This window comes from Paramisgurnus dabryanus, chromosome 23, assembly GCF_030506205.2.
Source record: "Paramisgurnus dabryanus chromosome 23, PD_genome_1.1, whole genome shotgun sequence".
Lineage (NCBI taxonomy): Eukaryota > Metazoa > Chordata > Actinopteri > Cypriniformes > Cobitidae > Paramisgurnus > Paramisgurnus dabryanus.
The window spans coordinates 9245799-9269382 of record NC_133359.1 but is presented as its reverse complement, the minus strand read 5'-3'; the positions used below and the strand labels follow the sequence as shown (position 1 = coordinate 9269382).

At 37.2% G+C, this 23584-nt stretch overlaps 1 protein-coding gene and 1 long non-coding RNA gene across 4 annotated transcripts in view; both read right to left on the bottom strand.

Moving 5' to 3' along the window:
* Positions 1-1760, bottom strand: part of pot1 (protection of telomeres 1 homolog) — a 39786-nt gene extending 38026 nt beyond the window's left edge. For all 3 annotated transcript variants that reach the window (XM_065292052.1, XM_065292054.1, XM_065292055.1), the window contains exon 1: positions 1723-1760. The gene's annotated coding sequence lies outside the window, so the exon portion shown is untranslated. The remainder of the gene's footprint in view (positions 1-1722) is intronic.
* Positions 1761-14611: 12851 nt separating this feature from the next.
* Positions 14612-16349, bottom strand: LOC135781848 (uncharacterized). The gene is made up of 2 exons (XR_010545277.2): positions 16066-16349; positions 14612-14795 (listed from the first exon to the last, which is right to left on the bottom strand). It is a non-coding gene; the product is annotated as an uncharacterized lncRNA (long non-coding RNA).
* Between the last annotated feature and the right edge of the window lie 7235 nt (positions 16350-23584).

Genomic DNA, 23584 nt, shown 5'->3' with positions numbered 1-23584 from the left:
TATCTTGCTGACCTACATATTACATTTATTATAAATAATGATAGTAACTCGATTTAAAACTGGGATATTAAATTTCTTTGCTGCACCACAACACGGCATTGGACTATACTGACGTAATGCAGAAGAAATACTCTATCTGGAGTATTGTCAATATATTAATTTATTTATTCTGCAGCTTAAAATCTTTAATAATGGAGGGGAGCAAAGGTTTTATTGATAAACTGACTAGATAAGGACCACCATTAGAGAGTCAGACCTTAACTGCTTAGTGCCTTGATATAAAAAAAGACTACAAAACATTCCCAGCCAGGGCCAAATTGAAAGAACAAAAACAAGAACAAAGTCTGCATGTTCACTTTTAGCTGAAATAGCAACAGATAAGTATGGGAAAAACTTAATCACCTTAAAAAGAAACCCACTTAGCGGCCATATTTACAACATTTTCAGATAGTTATTTTCAGGTGGATATAACTGCAAACCTAAATCTCCACATAGGCATCAACTCCAAAAGTGGGCAAGGGATGCCCAAAGTTTGACAAGGGATTAGGCGTGGATATCTGTCAGTGGTATCTGTCTATCTCTGCCCCCATTGGAGATCTCCGGGCTGTGGTTATACCATTCTTGTTATTTCGGTCATACAACATGGTAATTTTAAAAATGGCTCACTTAGGTCAGAAATAAATGTACAGACTTTTGTACAGTACTGTGCAGAAGTCTAAGGCCACAACGCCTGTATTAGCAATTGTATATTACCTGACAATATATAATTATTTAAAAGTCCCAGTCCCAATATAATTATTTATATTCCTAATCTCCATTACTAAAATGTAAATGTCTAAAAAGTCTTTAGTGTGTCCTCCCCTTACACTTGACCAATAGCAGGAACATGCACACTCTTTTAAACTTAAATGTATTAAAAGCCTCATTTCTAATTCTAATCTAATGACTTCAGTCTCCTCAAAAGAGATCAAGATGTGCTTAGTGCCAAGAGAGGTCACACTAAATACTTACTTTGACCTTTAACCAAAATTTAGTGTACGTTTTCTGTTTTTATATCTTAATAAAGACAGAAAAATAAACATGGATACCATTAAACTTTGTTAAAACAACAAAGCCTAAGATTTTTGCAAATGACTGAAATCAACTGTCATATAAACGTTATTTCAAGCTCTTTGACTGCGCTTACAAATCCCTTTACATGTTGCTACTGCGCATGCGCAAAGTTTTGCAGCACACTGTACTTGCTTTTGCAAAAGTACAATCACACCCTGTATGTATATTGCTATTTACTGTACGTATAACGTCGTTAATAACTTTCGAGTTTATCTCTGCGATGCATTTTGTATCTTGCAATCTTAAAACATGAGCCTAAACATTCGCCTATTTGATTTTCATAATCAATGCATAATTCATGCAACTCACATTAAAGCATTTAAAGCAATCCTAGTTCAAAGGTAATGCACCAGATGCATTAATGCAGCAGTGCACTTAAATATACAGGAGTAAAACGTTGTACAAACTTAAATATACAGGAGTAAAACGGTGTGCAAACATACGCGTAACATCACATGGTTAGCTTTATAGCTAACTTCCTAACAGGTTAGGTAAAGCAAGTTACCAATCGCATTCATTCTTCTGCATTCATGTGTATTTTCTAACAGTATGGCAGATGTGATTCATGTAAACAAATGCATTCAACAGCGATGTCAAACCAAAACTCACCGCGCTCTGTTTGAACTTCCTGATGCTGCTGCACCGGATATTACGTCACTCAACTACGCAAGTACGTAAATATATGCAGAAAGGCACTTTACGCAAATGTATGTTCATTTCACTTTTTGTGTCGTTGTTGTATGATATATAAGTATTTTCGTGCAATGCTTATGTTTCTATTTATATATATTTTTTAAATAAATATTTAATGTATAAACTGACACTGATTTATTAAAACTTATCATACGACGGACGTAACGAAAATTATTAAAATTGTATAAAAATTGTAACATTACAATATCCTGAAATGAATTTAAAGATACACTTACCCTATTAACATACATTCTAAAATAATCATATTTATCATATTCAAGTTCAGATGACATAACTTTTCAAAATGTCCAAATTGTTTTTGATTATTTTAATCCAACCTAGACTAACTATGTTTTGTAATAGATTTTTTTTTTCAAAACCCATTTTCTTGTGACTTTGCCATAACTAGCCCAGGTCTCAGATCAGACTAGTTTTGAGAATTGTACATATGCCATGGCATTATTGTAGAGAATGGGATATACTGGTGTGCAATTCTCAAATACTTTTAAATGTCAGCCAGCTTTCCAGCTGCCTGCCTCTCCCCACTGGAATCAATGACAGATTACCTGCTCGAGCCAATTTTAAAAGATACTGTATGTCTGTAAAACACTACTGGCTGCCTGCTTGACTCAAAATCCTGTCTATCAGTACACATGGGGCTGTAATTAATGAAGTAAAAATAAAGTGTAAACCAGACACTTTTTGATAAATGCTAGCATTTTCATCCAATTTGTCATGGCTCAGTTGTGTTTATAATTTACACCTTTTCGAGACCAGACTTGTGCATGTTAAGTGAAAAATTTGCATTTTTTTTAAAATTGGCAATTTGCGGTGGCATTCACATGAGAACATTCCTGACGTTATTCAAACTCTATAAATTAGACATTACATTACATCTAATTATAGACGCAGTGCAATTTTCAGATTTAGTTTTTCGAGCCTGGAAACCTGAACGACATGTTGGTATGGTGTTGTCACATACTTTTGAACATTAGTCAGATGCTGATATGTTATGGGAACATTTGGTACCTGGATTATAAATGTGGCAGAGTATAACCAAAATTGTCAGGACATTTCCACATTTTGCGTTTCTTGTTTTCGTTGATCTTTTTAATAAATATTTTCTGACAGTTTGTGAACAACATGAACCTCATACTTTAACAGCACAGTGTAATGAACCTTGAAGGGGACATTTCACAAGACTTTTTTTAAGACGTAAAATAAATTTTTGGTGTCCCCAGAGTACTTACGTGAAGTTCTAGCTTAAAATATCATATAGCGCGTCTCACAGCAACACTCACAGCAACACTCAATCGTGGTTGGAATGATTCAGTGATTTGAACGAATCGGTTGAGTCAAAGATTCAATGACCCATTCACAAACATCGTCTCATTCTTGATTAATCGGCCCTTTGAACGAATCGCTTGAATGAACGACTCAATGACTCGTTTAATAAAACCGCTTATCACCTATATTTCCGCGATCACCAGTCCAAACACATTTAAAAAAAAATTTCAGGAGTTATGTATATACAAAATGATAACTTTTGATGACAGTAGTTTAGTGATAAAAAAATGAAAATTAATTTTTTCAGATTTAATTTTTTCCATCTCATCCTGTAGTCACTCGCGTCCCCCCGGGATAGTGTTGGCGGCCCCCCTGGTTGAGAACCACTGATATAGATAATTTATTATACTATGTTAAAATGTGTCCTTTTAAATGCAAATGAGCTGATCTCTGCACTAAATGGCAGTGCTGTGGTAGTGCAGATAAAGGGGTGGCATTATCCCCTTCTGACATCACAAGGGGAGCCAAATTTTAATTACTTATTTTTTCACATGCTTCGCAGAAAATGATTTACCAAAACTAAGTTACTGGGTTGTTCTTTAACACATTTCTAGGCTGATACAAGCACTGGGGACCCAATTATAGCACTTAAACATGGAAAAAGTCAGATTTTCATAATATGTCTCCTTTAAAATGAAAGTGCTTGATTTCTAGTTATTTATTGTTATAAATATTTGCATTTTTACATAAGTTACACCATTTATTAATATTTACTGATCTCATGCCCAAGTCCCCACTTATCACAAGCCCCCCACATCACTTGTTTTTTCTCTCACTATGGACATCTGTTTTCTGCAAATAACACCAAACATTAAAACCATCGCTACAGTAAGTGTTAAAAATGTCTGCCTTTTGTTTAGTCACTCAGTTGATGCCGTTAGAGACAAATGACTGTGGATGGTTGACTCAGATCTCACACTTATTGTCCTACCCACATTCTCCCAGAGCCCAATGTGAGACATCCACAATGTGAATGTCCTTTCTGTTTATCATTCTATGTCAAGTTTTAACTTGGTCCTGCTAGTTTACCACAAACTTTTCAGGTCCGAAAGTACCAGAACATGGCACGGCTTCAAGCTGACCAATTAGGCAATGCACTTTTCTGTCTGTCAGCTTGGTTTCAGTTTTAACTTTTTCAGAGTTATATTGTTTACACAAAACTTCTATACAGGGAAGCCAAGTACGCAGTGCACTGTTAATTACTGTGGAAAAATTGTATTATAAAAAGCTCTGAAACTCTCTAAAGAGCTTAAAGAAACTGAACAACAGCATGTGCAGAAGACATCACTGGAAGTTTCCTTAAGGCTACTATACAATTGATTCTCACTTAGACTTAATAAGAACGTTGTTAGCAGGGAAAGTTAAATATGTGAAAACTAAGGATCTATTTTTAGAAATAAAATCAACCCATGAGATATTGGGGAGTCAGAATGAAATGTGATACAGTATACTGCAATGTGATCCGCCTGAGTAAGATCCTCCCTGTGCAATAACGCAAATTAAGCACCATAAAAGACTGACAGTGACATTAGTGTACTTTACAGACTTTACAGCATCTGGCTCTAAATGATTTCAGATGAAGAGTTTGTCGTTTTAGGGTCAATCCGTGACCGCAGTGCATGTCTGGGGTTTTTTCAAAGCATCAGCATCAGAGCCTTGGAGACCCATTATGATCAAGCAATGGACAGAGGCTCTGCTTCAAGACAAAGTGCCACATGTTTTATGGGTAGTAACTTAATGGTGGACAGGGTCATAATGAGACCGCAGAGAACAAGACATTTGCCATTGCTGGACTTGTGTGTGCGTGTGACAAATATGAAAGCAAGAGAAAAAACATCAAGATATAAAGAACGACACAAGAAACGTAGAAGTATGGATGTTAAATTGCATTGACAAATATGAACAGAAGAACTTTTTGACTTTGGAAAGAAATATGTTAAACAGAATGTACCGATCCTTCTCAGGTTGCAGGCATCATTTCAAATCCGCACAATTTAATTACGAAATAATTATTACGTTTCAATGCTTAACCTTAAAGAGATAGTTCACCCAAATATGAAAATTATATGTGATTGTAACCACGCAACTGACTTCCATAATAGGAGAGGTGGTCTTAACATAGAGGCATAGATAGGCAGCTGCTTGGGGCCCCCTACCAGCGGTCATATTAGGGGGGCCCCCAACCAACCTAATAAATAAATAAAACCCTTATCATCATGAACACTTCAAAAGCATTGTAAATTGTATTAATATTCTTAAGAAATATGTTGAAACTTTGAAATAGTAGTTAAAATGTTCAGTTCATGTTTATCTGTCACTACACACATACACCCCCTTCTTTCACAATGAAATGGAGTAGTCCGTAACGGTGTGCTCTGCGCAGCGCGAAAGATAAACACAGAGTGACACGGGGATTGGGAAAGTACACAATTAGAGACGAATCAAAATAAATATTAATGCGAAAATGAGGCTTTGGTGAGTCAACCGCTTAGTTAATAGCCCTAGCAACACTGATACATTTTTTTTGTGGTGAAGTAAATAACGTTACTACAAAAAAAACTGTTATGTTGGGAATGTTTTCGTCCACTATGGGGTGCTGTTGAGTCTTAATTTGGCCACAACTTTCTCTGTGCTTCAGCAAATGGAATGATTTTTTGTGACAAATCTTATTTTGACACATATTTTGGGAAAATAAACATTTATCAAGAACTCAACAATACACTGTGGGCAAATTCACAACCCTTTCATTATGTTTGTGAAGAAAACATCCACTAAATAAAACTGCTGTAAAAATCTGATAAATATTTGGTTTCAATTTTCTGCATAAATCTGTTAAAACTTCAGTCCTGATTAAAACTGCTAAATGTTTAATAATTTTTTTTTTTCAAAAATTAAAAACTGATTTGTGGAAACACACATTTATTTTCAATATAAAAAGTGATACTGGATTTTATTTACATTTTATCACAGTCTTGTGCGTGTAAAAGATTAGTAACAAAATTGGCTTTGATGCATTGCTAGTTTTTGTGCAGCATCAGATTGAAATTTTTCAATAATTTACTGTTCGTGGCTATTTTTGCCCCATTGACTTATTCTCTATTGGTTTGTATAGTGCTACACTTTGTGTGTTCTCTGCTTTACATCTTCATTTTGGAGTAAAAAAATGTTTTCGTTCTCTTTTATAGATCGGATGGGGGGCCCCATATATACCATTCGCCTTGGGCCCCCAATTTACTAAATCCGCCACTGAGTAGGATAAACAAATATTTACAAATATTATAAGACTTTAGGCAGAATTTCACAGACAGGGTCACATATCAACACCAACCATAGGCTCCCTCACATCTCAAGCTTTAAAAGCAGAGCCTGATATGGGAAACTTCAGATCAATCTATCATTTACAACCTAACAATGGTCAACACGGAGAAGTCCCAGAGCTAATTGCGAGCCAGACATGCTGGAGACCAGCGATTTGACATAGTCAATAAAGTAAAGCAAACTATTGGCCCAATTTAAAGGGATAGTTCACCCAAAAATGAACATTCAGTCATATTCATTCACACTCATGTGAATCGAACCCAAATATGTGTCACAAAGTGACTGGAGGGCTGTCAAGCACCATTAAAACAAAATAAAATACCTCCAGATTTTGGGTAACTGTGCCATATTACAAACATACAAATCTATATATTAAAATATATTGATCAAATCACTTGAGTGTGATATGCAACCATTTGTATTCCATGAAAAAATAGTTTGATAAAACATTAGGGTCCTTTACGCCCCATGCATTATAACAGGCTATTGTGCACATTAATATCTTTGTGGCTCCATAAATAAAGTATGAAATTACACGTTCAGCCCATGGTTTATGGTACAATGTTACGCCTTCCTTTTCATGTCAGAGTGAAAGCAATGAGCCGTTTTCATTTTCAGTAAATTATTTAGTCTATCAAATTCATTCAAATCAGTGTTATTATCCGCTAGATCAGTGCCATTTTGGAAACAGGCTATGATAATGATGAATTATTTTAGGATTTGTGTTTGTGTGCCTGTTTAGTCTAAAACAGCTTGGATTTTTTTATATCCCAATGCTATTTTGTCTAAAAGATAAGCAGTAATTTGTACCACTTGCGTGTGTTTGTGAAATGTTTAGGTTGAAAGAGGATATAGCCTGAATAATTTATGAAGAGATGACCAAGCACTTAATAATAAAATAGTAAATCGATAAAGCCAGACAGAGAAGCTTTGCATCAGCTTTGCATGTAAGCGGGAAGAGTAAACAATATGTTAATTTCAGCAGACATTCTCACCTGCTTTCATAAAAAAGCGATATATACTAATTTGCAACTACTAATTAGAGATAAACAATAAAATCAAGGGATGTTAATTAAGAATACTTCAGCTGAGAACAAACTGTGGTTCAGAAATGTAAATAAACTTGGGTTACTGTCATCGAGTGCACGCAAGTGAAGTCCGACAGTTCTTACGTTCAATTCTTTGGTAATTATATACAATTACGCAGTGCATAATTAAAATCATCATTATCTCAAGTATAACGCAGAAACAAAAGATCAAAATAAATAAAATGTTTGATTGTGATAATTACTAAAATTATTACACAATGCAGGAAACTTTGTTCTTAGAAATATAAAAATGAATAAAGTTTGTGCTCGAAAATATTCACTTTTCCAATAAGGAAGTTATAAAAAGAAGAAAGATTTCCGAAAGCTGCTATAATGATCAAGGCTGGAGAGATAAAGTGAAAACAGATCCAATGTGTTAACATGCAGTACTTCAGTTTGTATTAAACTCTTTAGCTCTCTGCAGTGAAATGATTAGGCATTATTAAAATTCCTACTCTTGCTTCATTTATTCACTAAATGACTAATTTAAGTTTTTAGCTTCTTGGCTGAAGCCATTATTTTTTAGTAATTTGGTCTTTTTCTCTATTATTAAATATTTCATCTTTTATTATAAAACTATTAGACTTTGTCAAATTATCTTTTTTATTTAAGTTCAATATTATCAAATAAACTTGACTAGGCAAGGTTAAAGAGTGAACCAACTAAACAGATGATGTGAGAATATAGCTCTTTAAAGGGATAGTTCACCCAAAAAAATAAAACTGTCTTTCAGTTTACTCTTATTTTGTTACAAACCGGCATAAATTTCTTTGTTCTGATGAACACAAAGGAAGATATTTTGAGAGATGTTTGTAACCAAACCATTTGTGGACCCCATTCACTTCCATAGTATTCTTTTTCCTACAGTACTATGGAAGTGAATGGGGTCCACAAACTGTTTGGTTACAAACATTTCTCAAAATTTCTTTCTTTATGTTCATCAAAACAAAGACATTTTAAAAATATGAGAGTGAGTAAATGATGACAGAATTTAAATTTTTGGGTGAACTATTCCTTTAAGGTATAGCAACAACAGCAAATTTACGTTAATTACAGTATACAGTTTACAAGTTTTCTTATGAGTAATCTTAGACCACTGAACCCCCAAACATACAATAGATTCATAGTTATTTATTTATGGGCTTTACTTTCATTTAAATGAAGGAACAACATAACAGCAATAATAATGAATATAATCATGACACAAGCCTTATGACTCTGTATTAATTTAATGATCATTTATATAAAGTCTTAGACTGTGGAAACATGTTCCCATTTATCCCTGTTCCCAGATGATTCCCAGAACGTTGTGCCAAACACGTAACTGATAGGACCAGAGGAGCTAGGTTTCCAAAAACCTGTTTCGAACCAGGCCCTAGAATACAACCTCATTCATTTTTCATCGACGCTAAAAGTTTAACCACTGCAAAATGCATAACTCCACCCCCATTCCTTTGAATTATTGATGTTACTTAAGCCTGCAGAAAGGTGCTCATCAGGTTGACCTTGCTAAGTACAGTATTCAGTACTGCTAAGTACAGTATACAGTATTCTTTCAACAATGTACAAGAACTCTGTCATCAATATGTCTTTGAATTGTATAATATGATTCAAGCAAGCTATCTGACAGAAGTATCATTAAAAGCACTGTATTCATTCCTTAAACATTATGGTTAGGTATGTTCTCAACTCCCAACTTAAAGGCACAATATGTCATTTTTTTTAAACGGCCACAGGTTGATGATGCTGTTAAAAAAAGTGAAACAATAGGATGGTCTTTACCTTTAATGTTGATAGAAATCATGTTCATGGATGACATCAGGGTTGGAGCTAAAATCTGCGGGAGTGCCTACAGTGTTAAAGGTGAAATGACCCTGTGAATTACAACCAACGACTCACAGCCCACCCTCCTTCTCGAAACGCATAGTAAACCGTAGCCCCCACAGGACAAACACATCATCATCTGAGACAAAACATGCTCTATAGAGCAGTTTGTCCGTTTAGGGCTACTTTGGAAACATGACAGCAACTTCCTTGTAAAGGGGGTCGCACACCGGACGCGCAGCTCAGCGCCGCGCCGCGTTTAAGACAACTCAGAGGTGCACATTAGCCCGAGCTTATTCAGATAGCATCTACTTCAAAATGCTAAATATATGTGACCAGTCACGGAAAGTAGGGACACAAGTCGGATCTGGGCATTTTGAGTTATTCACATATTCTGAAAGTGCAGTTTCTAAGCTTTCTAACGATGTGTAACACATGGAAATCTGATAAGATTTGGAGAAGTTGTGGCCATTTGAATATAGGAACTCAGAAATACTCAAACCGAGAAAATCGAGACGAAAGGGACTCTTCTTTTCAGCTGGGGGAGAAAATAGGGCTCATTTACATCTCATTTAGCTAAGCCATGCCCCCTGTAAAACCCTTTTTGAGATGTTATAGCATCATATGTAGTATTTTATGACCAAATGACAACCCGCAAAAATAAACATGACTCTTTTACCTTTGTGGGGATCACAAGTCGAATCCAGTCTGTTTCAGATTATCCAATGACCATATTTTTCCACAAATGCGTATAATCTGTGAAATATAGATTGTTTACATCAGATTTCGCATGAATGTCTGGTAATACAATATAATATATAATCTGAAGACTATTTAAATCGTAACATGTAAGGGTATATGAGTTTACACTCCGTTAAACACATGAACCCGCCTTCAAAGTTTGTATTTAAAATAGGGAAGTAGTATAATAGATCATCCAAACAGCGCCGTCGAAAACGTGACATCCTTTAGAGCGGTTACCAATGGCTCGCTCGTTCCTCCTTCAGCCAATGACTTCATGGAAAATATTGATAGACAAAACATGTAGCCAATTATATGAAGAATACAATGATATCTGTGTAACTTCTGTGTGTTTGGACTCATGCTGCGCTGCAAGAACTGACATACAGATGACGTCAAAGTACCGCGAGAGCGAGTCGAAATTAAACTACTCCGTAAGATTTCTTGAAGAGCTCTCGCGGTACTTTGACGTCTTCCGACTGCGGCGCCGCATAAAGTCAGTGACGCGGCTGACGTACGATGCGGCTGACTGTTATTTGTTCCGCCCCAGCTTCTTTTATTTTTCTTCTGTTTTGTGCGCCCGAGCTTTACAGTCTGGGGAGACGCAGGCTATAAGTTTGAAAAAAAAAAAAACTTAGCAAACATATCTGAGGAACAGGGCAGCGCGTCACTACAGTCACGTGACTTCACGCTCGAGCCGGAAGAGAAGACAATGCTGAATAAAGTCGTAATTCTGCTATTTTTGGACCAAACTGTATTTTCGATGCATCAACACAATCTTACTGACCCACTGATGTCACATGGACTACTTTGATGATGTTTTTATTAACTTTCTGGACATGGAAACCATACATAGATTTTCAATGAAGGGGAAAGCTCTCGGACTAAATCTAACGATAAAACATCTTAAACTGTGTTCCGAAGATGAACGGAGGTCTTCCGAGTTTAGAACGACATAAGGGTGAGTCATTACTTACATTATTTTCATTTTTGGGCGAACTATCCTTATTTAGTAGTCACGCTGTTCCCTTTGGGGGCGGAGGCGAAAACACAAGCTTATACAGTATGTAAATATAAACACAGACAATGACGCCCCCCGCTGCACGCTAGAATCTCCGGAAAAACAAGCCTATTTTAACCGCAAAATGTACGCTTTTAAATATACAAAAACTGCTATCTCAAACATGGAGAGGCTTCTTCGTGATCTCTACTAACAGATTCTGCAATAAAACGAAAATCACAAATTTCGAAAAAAAAACTTTGTTTCTCATTTTCTCGAAACTTGTGCTGCCGACTTGAGTCCCTGGTTTCCGTGACGGGTCACATATGTTAGCAGCCAATGTTAATCGCTAACGATTTGGGACAAATATGATATCATTTAAAGTTAAACTACGTGAGTGGTGCTTTGTGGCGCGACAGGGATTTGAGCAGTGTCCTGAGTCACAGCGGTGCCTGTGTGCGTACACTCATAGAAAATAATCTGTTTTGTTTTTTTTAGAACGGCACTGAGCTGCGCGTCCGGTGTGCGACCCCCTTAAGTGGAATGTGGTGTATGTAGATAAAAACGGCTCATTTTAAAATAATAAAAACAATACAGTTTATTTTGTAAGGTCTTTATACACCACTGATAATAATGTAGTGTATATTATATCGCATTTCTGTCAAGAGATCCTTCTAAAAGTCCCACATTGCACCTTTAAATGGACACAAAGGGTCAGGCAGGGGGACATATTTAAAAGGAAAACACCACCATTTTCAATATTTTATTATGTTTTTACCTCAACTTAGATGAGTTAAAACATCTTTATTCACTTAATCTTTGTACAGCGCGTCGTGAATGTGTTAGCATTTAGCCTACCACCATTCATTCCTTAGGATCCAAACAGGGATGAATTTAGAAGCCACCAAACACTTCCATGTTTTCCCCATTTAAAAACTGTTACATGAGTAGTTACACAAGTAAGTATGGTTGCACAAAATAAAACTTTTAAGCGGATAAAAATGAGAACTATATTGTATGGGGTAAAATTTTTATCTGCTTAAAAAAATCGCCACGTTTTATTTTGTGCAACCATACTTACTCGTGTAACTACTCATGTAACAGTCTTTAAATAGGAAAAACATGGAACTGATTGGTGGCTTAAAAATTCATCCCTGTTTGGATCCTAAGGAATGAATGGGGCTAGGCTAAATGCTAACACATTCACGACGCGCTGTACAAAGATTAAGTGCACACATTAAAAATATAGGGATGTATTAATTAAAAATGGTGGTGTTTTCCTTTAATGCAAAAATCTTACATATTGTGCCTTTAAGCCATTAACTCCCAACTTAACCCATTAACAGTATAAGTGAACTTTTAAACTTATGCAATGAATTCAGATTGTCTGCATTAGATCTCTGTTTGTAGATTTTAAGAGTATAATGAATGACATCTCTAAAGGTGTCACTTAATTTGTGATTTTAATTTGCTTGTTCCAACATCCCCTAAGCAGTTGTTAAACTTTAAAACCTATTACACCGGTGCATCATTATTTTAAAAAAATGTTTGCACGGCTAACAAACAAGTTATATTTCTTTAACTCAGCGAGCCACACATTCACAATTAAATTAGCACAGCTGACTGGCAATAATCCTTCACTGCAGTTCTTACTGTGACTTATTCGAGCACAAACCTCAGATGAATGCACACTGAACAAAAACTACAAGAAACACTCATTTATCCTCTCATGTCTGAAATAAATGGAATGCGGTTTTCACACAACACCCCGCGGGCAGGAATTCGCTCACCTTTTGCTCGCCCAGCGAACTAATTTTGAAAAATGGACAGATAGCGCTTTATATTTAGCTTGACGTTAATGGTTCGATAAGTTCTAATTTTTTTCTCAATTCGTGGCTCTTGCTTTATGGTACTATTTTGGGGGTCTTACTGAGATATTGAGACAGATTCGACCTTGTAGAAACTTTTCCTTGCTTCGTTCCTTCTTCTGACTTTTGCTACTATTGTTATTTTTTTCGGAAACTTCTCTTGTTGTTTATGGTTCTTTTAGTTTGTTCATCAAAGGAGATACCCTGGAAGTCCATTCATCTAGATTAAAAAATGCAACAGGGGCCCGTTAGACAGACACAATATGCAGCATCATTATCAGGGACAATCTTTAACTAGTTATTTATTCTTCACTTTACAACTTCTGCAACACATTTTCTGTTTCTATATACAATATGAGATGATTTATCTAAGGGGAAATGATATAAAAGCACCAAGTGTCTATAAAACCTTTTATAGAAATATGTTTCAGACACTAAGGCTTTGGGACTGTATGATACTGTAAATTTAACTCAATCATGGACCTCAACGCTTGAATCATATTTCAAAGTCCAATATTTCCTTGTTTATTGTGACACAAAATAAAAACTATTACTATTTTTATAACAAATTCCTGGTTTATTAATGATTAAAGTATTAATATACAAAAAATTATCTTTACTTTATTTGAAGACACTTCACTCCTCTACTCTTGCATTGGATATCACTGATACGTGACCGTGTCTGTGAAAACCTAAAGTCGTTGTTTGTGATTTATTGTTTTCAACATAATGTAAAGAACATTCTGTGAAAATATAACCTTGATATCTTTAATCCTGCTAAGATCTTGTCAAAGATTGAAATCGATATGAAATTAATGAGCAAAATCCAGAAGCTTCTAATCTCATTTTTAAGATTTATAAGACTTCAGTCTGAATTTCACAGACAGGGTCACGAATGCTCAGGTTGTGACACATAATTTAAAGTAAGCATTGTATGAATAATGTGTGGGATGAAAAGACTGATATGTTTTCTTCATGCAGATGACTGAACAAAGCCTTTTGATTTCAATTTTGGACAATTAATCAATCTTGTTTAAAGTGAAACATAACCGCATTCCCCCTTCAAATCACATCAAAGCAATTACTTCACAGTAGGTGCTTACGATGTAATATGTTTTGATCTTTAAAAATGTCCTCCAATCCTCTAAATTCATTTAAATGTATTCCCTTCTTGCTCACAGTTATGATGGTACAAGGCGAAAAAGCCAAATATGTCTGCAGCAATGCAAAAGAACAGACACAAACTACAAACATTTGTTTGAATCTGGTGTGATTCTGGATAATTCACTGACTGATGAAAAGCCCTTCAGCATGTCTTTCTTTTAAGAACGTTTTTTTATAAATATTAAAATACTTTTTACATTTCTCAGCTTAATACAGATTTAAGTAAGTAGGTCATTCATGGGTCGATTTTCATATAGTAAAAGTTTGGTGCATTTCTGAGCATTATACACAATAGGCAATTTTGCGTTTAAAGCCCCCCTAACAGTGCCGGCCTGAGCCTCTTGGGGGCCCTAAGCAGAATGTGTTTGGGGGCCCCCCTCCCACCACGCGGACACAAATGTCATGCTCTAATGTTACATTATAAATGAATAATAATTTAAATAATGAAAAAAATCTATACTTAAATAAAATACTTTATTCTTCAATGTGTCATGTCATATTAACAGGCTATGGAATGTTAACATTGGCCAACAAGAAAAACCTCATCTGCTGCATCATCAGCTGTGGAGACACTGACACTTGATGAAACATCAGGGGCGGGTGGAGTTGGTTGTGCTCCAAAGTACTTCAACAGTGTTCCTGAAAAAAATAGCATTGGATAAGTGCATAGTTGATCGAGCAGAATGAGTTTATTTTGCTTATTTTTCATTACTTACACAACAAGCAATAAATAAATAAATATAGGATAGCACTGTTACATCACTACCCACCATATAAATAAGATTGAAGTCCATTTTCATCACAGAAATCTCCCTACCCAACATGGTATTGGTATATATTCTCATAAAGTCCAATACCATCTCTTACCAAAGATCTTAGACAGAGAGCACATGTGCTTTGCCTATGAAGCTGGAACGTTACCGATGTTGGAACGTTCACTTCAACACATACAGCAATGCTAGCTAGGGGTGTGATATATCACAAAACTCACGGTTCGGATCACATTATGGTTTTTGAGGCACAGATCTGATCATTTTTCGGATCAGCAGAATAAGGGGTTGGAAAAACTAATAAAAAAATGAAGAAATTACTTACAAACATTTATAAAAAGAACAAAGTTGCACATTAAGTAAGGGCTAAAATTAGCATTAGGAACAGAAATCAAATCAAATGAATCATAACACTTTATTGTATGAATTAAATATAATTATTCTTTTTTAGAGCTACAGAAGTGATTTTCTCTTTGTCTTGGAAGGTTTGATTAACATTAATGACACAGACTTAAATAGGTTAATTAAGGTTACTGTCTCTTTAAGAGAAGCACGGACCTGGTTTCTGCCTAATCTATACATAAACCGTCTAAAGACATAAACAACTGTTTTTATTGGAAAAGAGTACTGTGGAGATCATTTTGTTTGTATGTGCCCTGTCAAGAACAGAAAGATTTTATGTGTGCCCTACTAAGTGCACTTATACGCGACGCGCTCACACAGACGGAAACACAGACGGAAATACAGACGGCGGAGCATAAAAACTTTATGTTCTTTTCAGTGCTCTATTCCTCAAATATATGTTAATGGACTACAGTATGACACAAAATAGCGGAACTCTCTCTAGTTTAAACATCAAGTGTTAGTGTTCTGATCTCTGAAGGGAGCTGGGCTGGACAATTTAAACCGCATGGGCTTGCAGAATACTGCTCACTTTAGCGCCTTTTTGCGGGATAAAATGTTTAAAATCACTTGAAATGTTAACTTTTGCAAGCCTTTGAAACACGTGCAAATGATAAACTTTCACTATTTAGGCGCATGCGAGCCGAACCGTGGGTCGATCACGGTCACGGATTAACGTCGATCTGTCACACCACTAACACAAAATAAACATACTGTATATAATCATGCAAACATACCTTTATCTTGCTCTTTTTTCTCATCCTCGGTCCTTTTCTTTGTTCTCTTTTCGGCCCCAGAGGGATATATCCTTTTTTTTGACATGTCAAATGGCTCATCATTGTTTACAGTGAGTGACGACGTTGTGCACTTGCGCGCCGACGCGCAGGTGGCGCAGGTGTCTATGTTGCGCCTGACTAAAACGCTAGCACTGCAGACACATAGTTGTCTGCAAATCAAAATTTTCTTGTCTTTAATTATTCATTTATAAATTCGTATTCATTCATTCATCCATTTATATTACCTGTTTAAGTTATTTAATTGTATAAAAAATAAAAATAAAAAGACGATTGGGGCGGGGGCCCCCTGGTGGCCAGCGGGGCCCTAAGCAGCCGCTTGGTTCGCTTATGCCTCGGGCCGGCCCTGCCCCCTAACATAGAAAATGCACTTTTAAATGTGTTTCGAGCTAAAAATGAGTCGCCAGTGTGTTTGCAGAAAGATCCTGTTATTATACAAATCCATATATTCTTCTTTGTGTAGTCTCCTTTAACACGCAACAGTCACACAAAACAGGCTGTTGGGGATCCCCTATCAATGTGATGTCACATTGATTACACAACAATCATAACCGCTGACAGACTCCGCCTTATGAGCGCGTAGTTCAACCTTCTGCCAGAGACATGTTTTGATGTCCAAAGCACATGTGTAAGACCCTCTAGCCCCTAATTTGCATACGATGAGAGGAACAGAAGGTTTTTTTGCATTTAAAGAAATACACACAAAAACTGTGCTTTTTTATTGCAGCCACAAATTGCCGTGTTCAACATCATATAATTAAAGATCTGTGGTGTATTTTGAGCTGAAACTCTACAGACACATTCTGGGGATACCAATGACTATTTAAATATTGAAGAAAACACCTAAGTTAGCAGCCCTTTAACTCTTTCACCGCCATTGACGAGATATCTCGTCAATTAAGAGAAAACGCTTCCCCGCCAATGATGAGATTTTCTGTCTTTCCGCAATACCGCTATTATCCACCAAGTGGTGCCCTTCCGAAACTTTTTAAACCCGGAAGTATTGCCCTATGGTAAGCGGCTGCATGTCCATGTCTGTTTTAAAGATCGCTCTGAATGGGATCTCTATGAAAAGTCCGTCACAAAAATGGAATTATCTCTGCTTTTTGCTCAAAATGTGGTGTTTTTGCAGAAACCTACCCATATTCAAAAGCTGATTACAAAAGAACCACTAAAGGTAGGATGAAACGTTTTTTTTTTTTTTTTTTGAAAGCAGAGGGTCTGTTCTTTCATTTGGTATATTGAATGTTTATATATTTAAAGAAGAACATTTTCTGGAAGGCATCAAACTTTGGTGAAAATCATGAAAAACGCTGGCGCTGGCTGGCAACTTTTTTTTAAAACGCTGGCGGTGAAAGAGTTAAGAGACGTCTAATAGCCGATGTGTTAAATCAGTGAAAATTTAAAAGACATCTAACCATAACCCCAAAATAAATGAGATAAATAAATAAATGACACCAAACACCTTGAAGTCACTATTGACTTACATGATGAAATATCATACATCTTGCAAGTTATTTTGGCAAAAATTATATGTAACCAAATTCAAGTATATAAGTGGGTCATAGCCGGTCTATAGTTAAACTAGATGGTGAATTGCTTTCACCTGCTGCGGAAAGGACTCAGCTTTTGATTTCACTTTGGGGCGAGACCCTATGGCATAGCATCTGTTTTTACAATCAATGGGAGTGTGTATAAAAATAATTAAAAACATTACAATGCAAAAATGTCTGATTCACTTACCACCCCAAAAAAATCTAGTTTAAATATGCTCAAATAGCACTGCATAGTGTTTAACTGTGGTCCCTTTATGCAGAGATATCATTATACTTTATCCAACCAAATGTATCTTAAAGCAGTCGTTCTCAAACTAGGGGGCCCTGACATTTTATAAAATACAATAAAGGGGACATATCATGAAAATCTGACTTGTTCTATGTTTAAGTGCTATAATTGGGTCCCAAGTGCTGCTGTCAACCCAGAAAATGTGAAAAAGATCAAGCCAGTAACTTAGTTTTGGTAAACCATTCCCTGCAAGCATGTGAAAAAATATTGAAATTTGGCTCCCCTTGTGATGTCAGAATGGGTTAATACCGCCCCTTAATCTGCAATATCCAACCACAGCACTGCCATTTATTGCAGAGATCAGCTCATTTGCATTTAAGAGGACACACCCAAAAACGACACATTTTTGCTCACACCTACAAAGTGGCAATTTTAACATGCTATAATAAATTATCTATATGATATTTTGAGCTAAAACTTCACATGGGACACCAAAGATCCTTAAAAAATCTTGTGCAATGCCCCCTAACCTAAAGGCTACTAACCAACAGCACTACATTGTATAATTTAATGTTTTGTTTAATACAATTTTTTAGTTTGGAATGTTTTATGTCATACATTTTCTTTGGGGGCCATGAAGGGATGCACCGTACACAATGGGGGGCACACGCCAAAAACGTTTGAGAACCGCGGTTAAAGGTGTTAAAGGGTATAGCTGATTTTAATGCATTAGGTGTTCAATTTTCACACATTACACTAGTTCCTCTGGTAAACCATTATCTATCCTGCTTTGCCTTTATTGCCTTTCACCGTGACTGTATACAGTAGGCGTCATTGATGCGTAAATGTGGGTGGTTTGGCATTTTTGAGTTTTAATGCATTCATCTGTCGCACGTCAGCAAGTTCTGTACTTATTTTCAATAAATGGCTTTTACTGTTTCCACTGGAAAAGTTTTGTATAGTATGTTTTAATAATACAATGAACTCTTATCTTATCTTATCTTAAAGAATCAGGGACATGCGATTCTTCATTTAAAACCTCCCATTTATCTTACCTCAGGAGGGAATAGGTCTTTTATCTTCTCTGCACTTTCTTTCTCTGGTATTGAACTCATTCAAGCCCCTGTTAATGTAAAGTACATCTTTAGACCGTTGCTCTTAGTCTTTTACGCTCCATGGCTCTTTATTCTACCTTCGGTATAATTTTGCACAGGTTTGAATGACGATCGAGGTCTTGAAAGAAGATCGCATCGGTATGTTCAAAAGCTATTAACTGTGAAAAGAGAAAATAAATGTTAATGCGTGAAATACAAGGACTGAAAGCATTTAAATTTTTCGACCCAAGACGCCGTAACATTTTTGCAGTGAGTGAATGATTTTACAACACAAAGCTGTAAGGAACAAATGCAGTTTGCATAGAAATCTTGGAAAATAATTGACCCGCACTATTATCAAATAGACACACTTCCCCTAAGATTGAGCCTTTAAACTGTACAAACAAACAAAAAAGAGAGAAAATGATGTGACAGTGCTAGCAAATTGGCAAAATCTGTCATTGTTTACTCACCCTCGTCTCATTTCGAACCCACTTTCTTTCTTCTGTGGATCACAAAAGGAGAAATTTCTAATCCTGACAGCTCTTTAAATCCTAAAGCCAAAGCACTGCTGTTCCTCTGACATCCTGAGATTACAGACATGGCAAAAATGACTTTCAAATCTTGACATATAATGTGAATTGGGACTGAATCTGCTCACAAAGGTACACAAGCATTAGCAGTAGTTATAGATGTGTATGCAGGTAGACCTTCTGAAACCATATGATAGCTTTGTGTGAAAAGTCTACATTCACCTCTGCAGCTCCAAAATAAAATATGGCACCATAGTTATTATTTAGTATACGGCTAGTGCGTGAGCCATATCGACTTTTTAAAAATACTTAATTTTCATTTTGGGGTGCACTGTTTCTTTAACTACTTTTTATAGACCAGCTTTTTTCCACATCAGCTCCCTGAGCTATTTCCATCATATTCACACGATCAAAGACCTTTCGTTTCATTACAGATGCAAATTAATTAAATTAAACTGGCTAGCTTTCAAAATCCATGAAGGTTAGACGGTTCATTTTTAGAAAGGAAAAGGAAGAAGACCGCCTCGTTCTCACATGAGTGCTTTTCATTCTCAAACCTTCTCTTGCTCCTCTGAGATAAAGCACTCTTCAAACTTCTTTTAACATCATACTTATTCACTCGTACGACTCTCACTGGCCAGCATGAGACAGCAGCAGCTCGCGCTTCAGGGGTTCTTCACAGCCTGGTTAATGAGGCCATGGGCTCTGTGGGACATCAACCAAATTCATCCGAGCAGATTCATCCCATTCAGTTTTTTGATTCAAACTTATATAAAAAATATTAATTATATATTGATCCATACTGGAATATACAACAAACTATGTATACTGCATCTAAGGCCTGACACCAAGGGGTAAAGGTTTGGCCGGTTAGCATGGTTCACCCAGTCCAGTTATTACTTTCTCACTATTACATTCTTGATGCTTTGAGACGTCAGTGAAAACTTACGATCCATGCGTGTAACCCACAGTAGCGTGTAACCCAAAGAAGCAGCTTGGCCAGAAAACCCACAAAAGAAGAAGAAGAAGCTTGCTGCGTTTGAGAAGATCAGGGCTGCGTCCGAAACCACCTATTTCTATACAGTAGGCGAAAAACAGTAGGCGAGGCGGGTACGTAGTATGTCCAAATTCAAAGTATTCCAAAAACAGTAGGCGAAAAGCAACCGGATGACCTAATACTTTCGGCAAGAACCCGAAGTGTTCATTCGATGGACCCTTTTCTTTCCTGTGAGCCCTTGGGAGATGAGTTATCCAACAAAGAAGAAGGAGGGGAGTTGTTATATTAAAAAAAATCAAAAGCGGTAAAACAGCTCTATTCAAATGCAAATACATATAATAAAGCTGTCCCTTGCTAAATCCAGTTAACGACTAAGGCCCTGTCCCAAATGGCACACTCTGGAATTGTGGACCTCCTCAGAGTCCACACTTTGATGACATCATTTAGTGCAGACCTTAGGGACCCTTGACGCAAGTCCAAGAGGGCGCAGAGGAGTCGTATTTTGGGACAGACTTGAGCGTCACACCTGAAATAGGAAGATAAGTTGCCCATCATTGTGAACTCCTCCCTTCCTTCGCTGATTGGTCTGACTGCTCTTTCGCAAGGACTTCTGGATTGGTAAAGTGCACGAATCCTGCTGCAGTGCGGGTTCACCGAAGCTGACAGATGGGACACCCTATGGACTTGTAGACTAAGTGATTACGCGCAATTTAAGGACACGAGACCGAAAGTTCACATGAAGTGCGCCATTTGGGACAGGGCCTAGCTTGTTGTTATGAAGATGTATGTCACGTGATGCATCAACATGGCGGATGTAGTACGTCCAAATTCATTCATACTATCCATATTCAAACTATATAGCACTGGTTCCCAATCTTTTTCGGTGTGGAGCCCCCTGTGTGCGCTGCAGCCCTTCGTGGCCCCCCCCAAAGAAAATTTATGACATAAAACACTCCCAAACATAAAATTGGAATTATATAAAACATATAAAATTATACAACCTAGTGGTGTTGGTTAGTAGCCTTATTTTGCTGAGGTTTAAAATATATGATATTTTATTGTTTTTTATAAAATGTCATTAAACTGGGGTCCCCTGGCACTATCTGTTTTAACGGTCGATGAGTACTTCATCTAATTCAGTACCTACTGTCACACTATGCGATTTCAGACGCAGTCCAGCAGTGACGGCGGTAAATAGACAGTGACTTTTGTTGCAGTTTGAGTTAAATCGCTCCTCAACTTGGCCCATCTTTGTTCTTAAGCCCGATTTATAGTCTTGCGTATGTTCTATGCCGTAGCTACGCCGTAGGCTATCCGTAGCCTGTGCGTAGCTCTGCGTAGCCTGACGGGTATCTCGCAAAAATTTTTAACAGCGCGTCAGTTCTACGCAGACAGCAAGCGCTGTGATTGGTCCACCAGAACCCCTTCCGTAAGGTAAAAAAAAACTGCGTCATAGGTATTTCCGTTTGCGATGATGAAAACAAAGATGGACCAAGTTGAGGATTGATTAAACTCAAACTGCAACAAAAGTCGCTGTTTATTTAATTCCATCATTGCTGGTCTTCTCAAATCATAAACAAGTTGCTGTTTCTTCTTTGGCGGTCGCGCTGCTACTGTGATTACACGTGTGGATACTGCCTACCAGCTATCTGCGCGCGTGTTGGCACGTCGACGTGGACGACGACGCAAAAGTATAAATGAAAACTGACGCGGAACCTATGCCATCGCGGCTACACCGTAGTACAGGGCTATTCAAATCTTACCCTGGAGGGCCACTGCAGAGTTTAGCTCCAACCCTGATCAAACACACCTGATTAAGCTAATCAAGGTCTTCATGATCACTAGACAATCACAGGTGGGTAAGTTTTATTAGGGTTGGAGCTAAACTCTTTAGTGTTCTGGCACTCCAGGGTAAGATTTGAATAGCCCTGCCGTAGTACCTATGTACATCTATAACGAGCCCTTAACCGTCACAAGCGAAATGCAGATGAAAAAATGCAACAGAGATTTTTTTTGACCTGACGGGAAGCGGACCAATTACATTGCTTGGGGTCAGCATAGAACGGACGCGTTGTTACATCTTTGGCAAGGTGCGCATCAGGCTACACATCAGGCTAGGCGTTTGTGTTGTTTCCACACTTCCGCTGTTTTCTCGAGGGTGAAAACTTTAATCGGATGTGCCTTTCATTTACACGGCGACGGTGTTTTGCGTTCCCGTCTAAAGGGTAAAAACGCAGAAGTCTACTCACGGTGGCTCTCGTCGCCTACACATTTACGTCAAAGGCATGCGCCAGTTCAGGAAAATAAAAGCAAACATGGGATTATTTCCATACGTCGGACCTTCAAGTTGCCATAGCAGCTCTAATAAATATACATGTCTTTCCAGCAGTTGTACGAAATATTCACAGCTAGTAATACTGATAAGAGAAGGCACATTAAATACCTCCATCAAATTGTTGATGCGCCAATTGATCGGAGGCAAACCAGACGGCTTTGGACAAGACCCGGGAGAACAAGGAAGAAGGTTGTACGCAGACATGTACAACCTTCTTAGTGTTGTTGTGTGTAGTAACCCTGGATGGTTCTTCATAGGTGCTTTATAGGTGCTATATAGCACAAAAAATGGTTATGATGGCGAGCTTTTAGTGATATTTAGCACCAATTTCTGTCTGTCACTTACCTCCCTTCATAATTGGCTATTGTGAAAGTAATGTAATCATCCCAATTTAAAATCTTAAATATCCTAAACATTTGATTTGGGCGGCCTCGATTTGCTTGTGAGCACACTGGAAGGTGTAAGATTTGATCTGTAAACATCACACATGACACAATAACCTGAGCTGAACATCGGAACCGATCAAGGTTCGGGATTTCTCTCAGATTCTTACATTGCAAAGAACACATTCAATATTAGGAAACCATATCACTTCTGTGAAATGAAAACTATAATTCAACACATTTCTCCTCTCATCCGTACTGGTGCATGACGCATTAGCGCGCAGTGAAACTGATGCAACAGAGCAGCACATGTGGATGTTAGCCGTTGTTTGCCA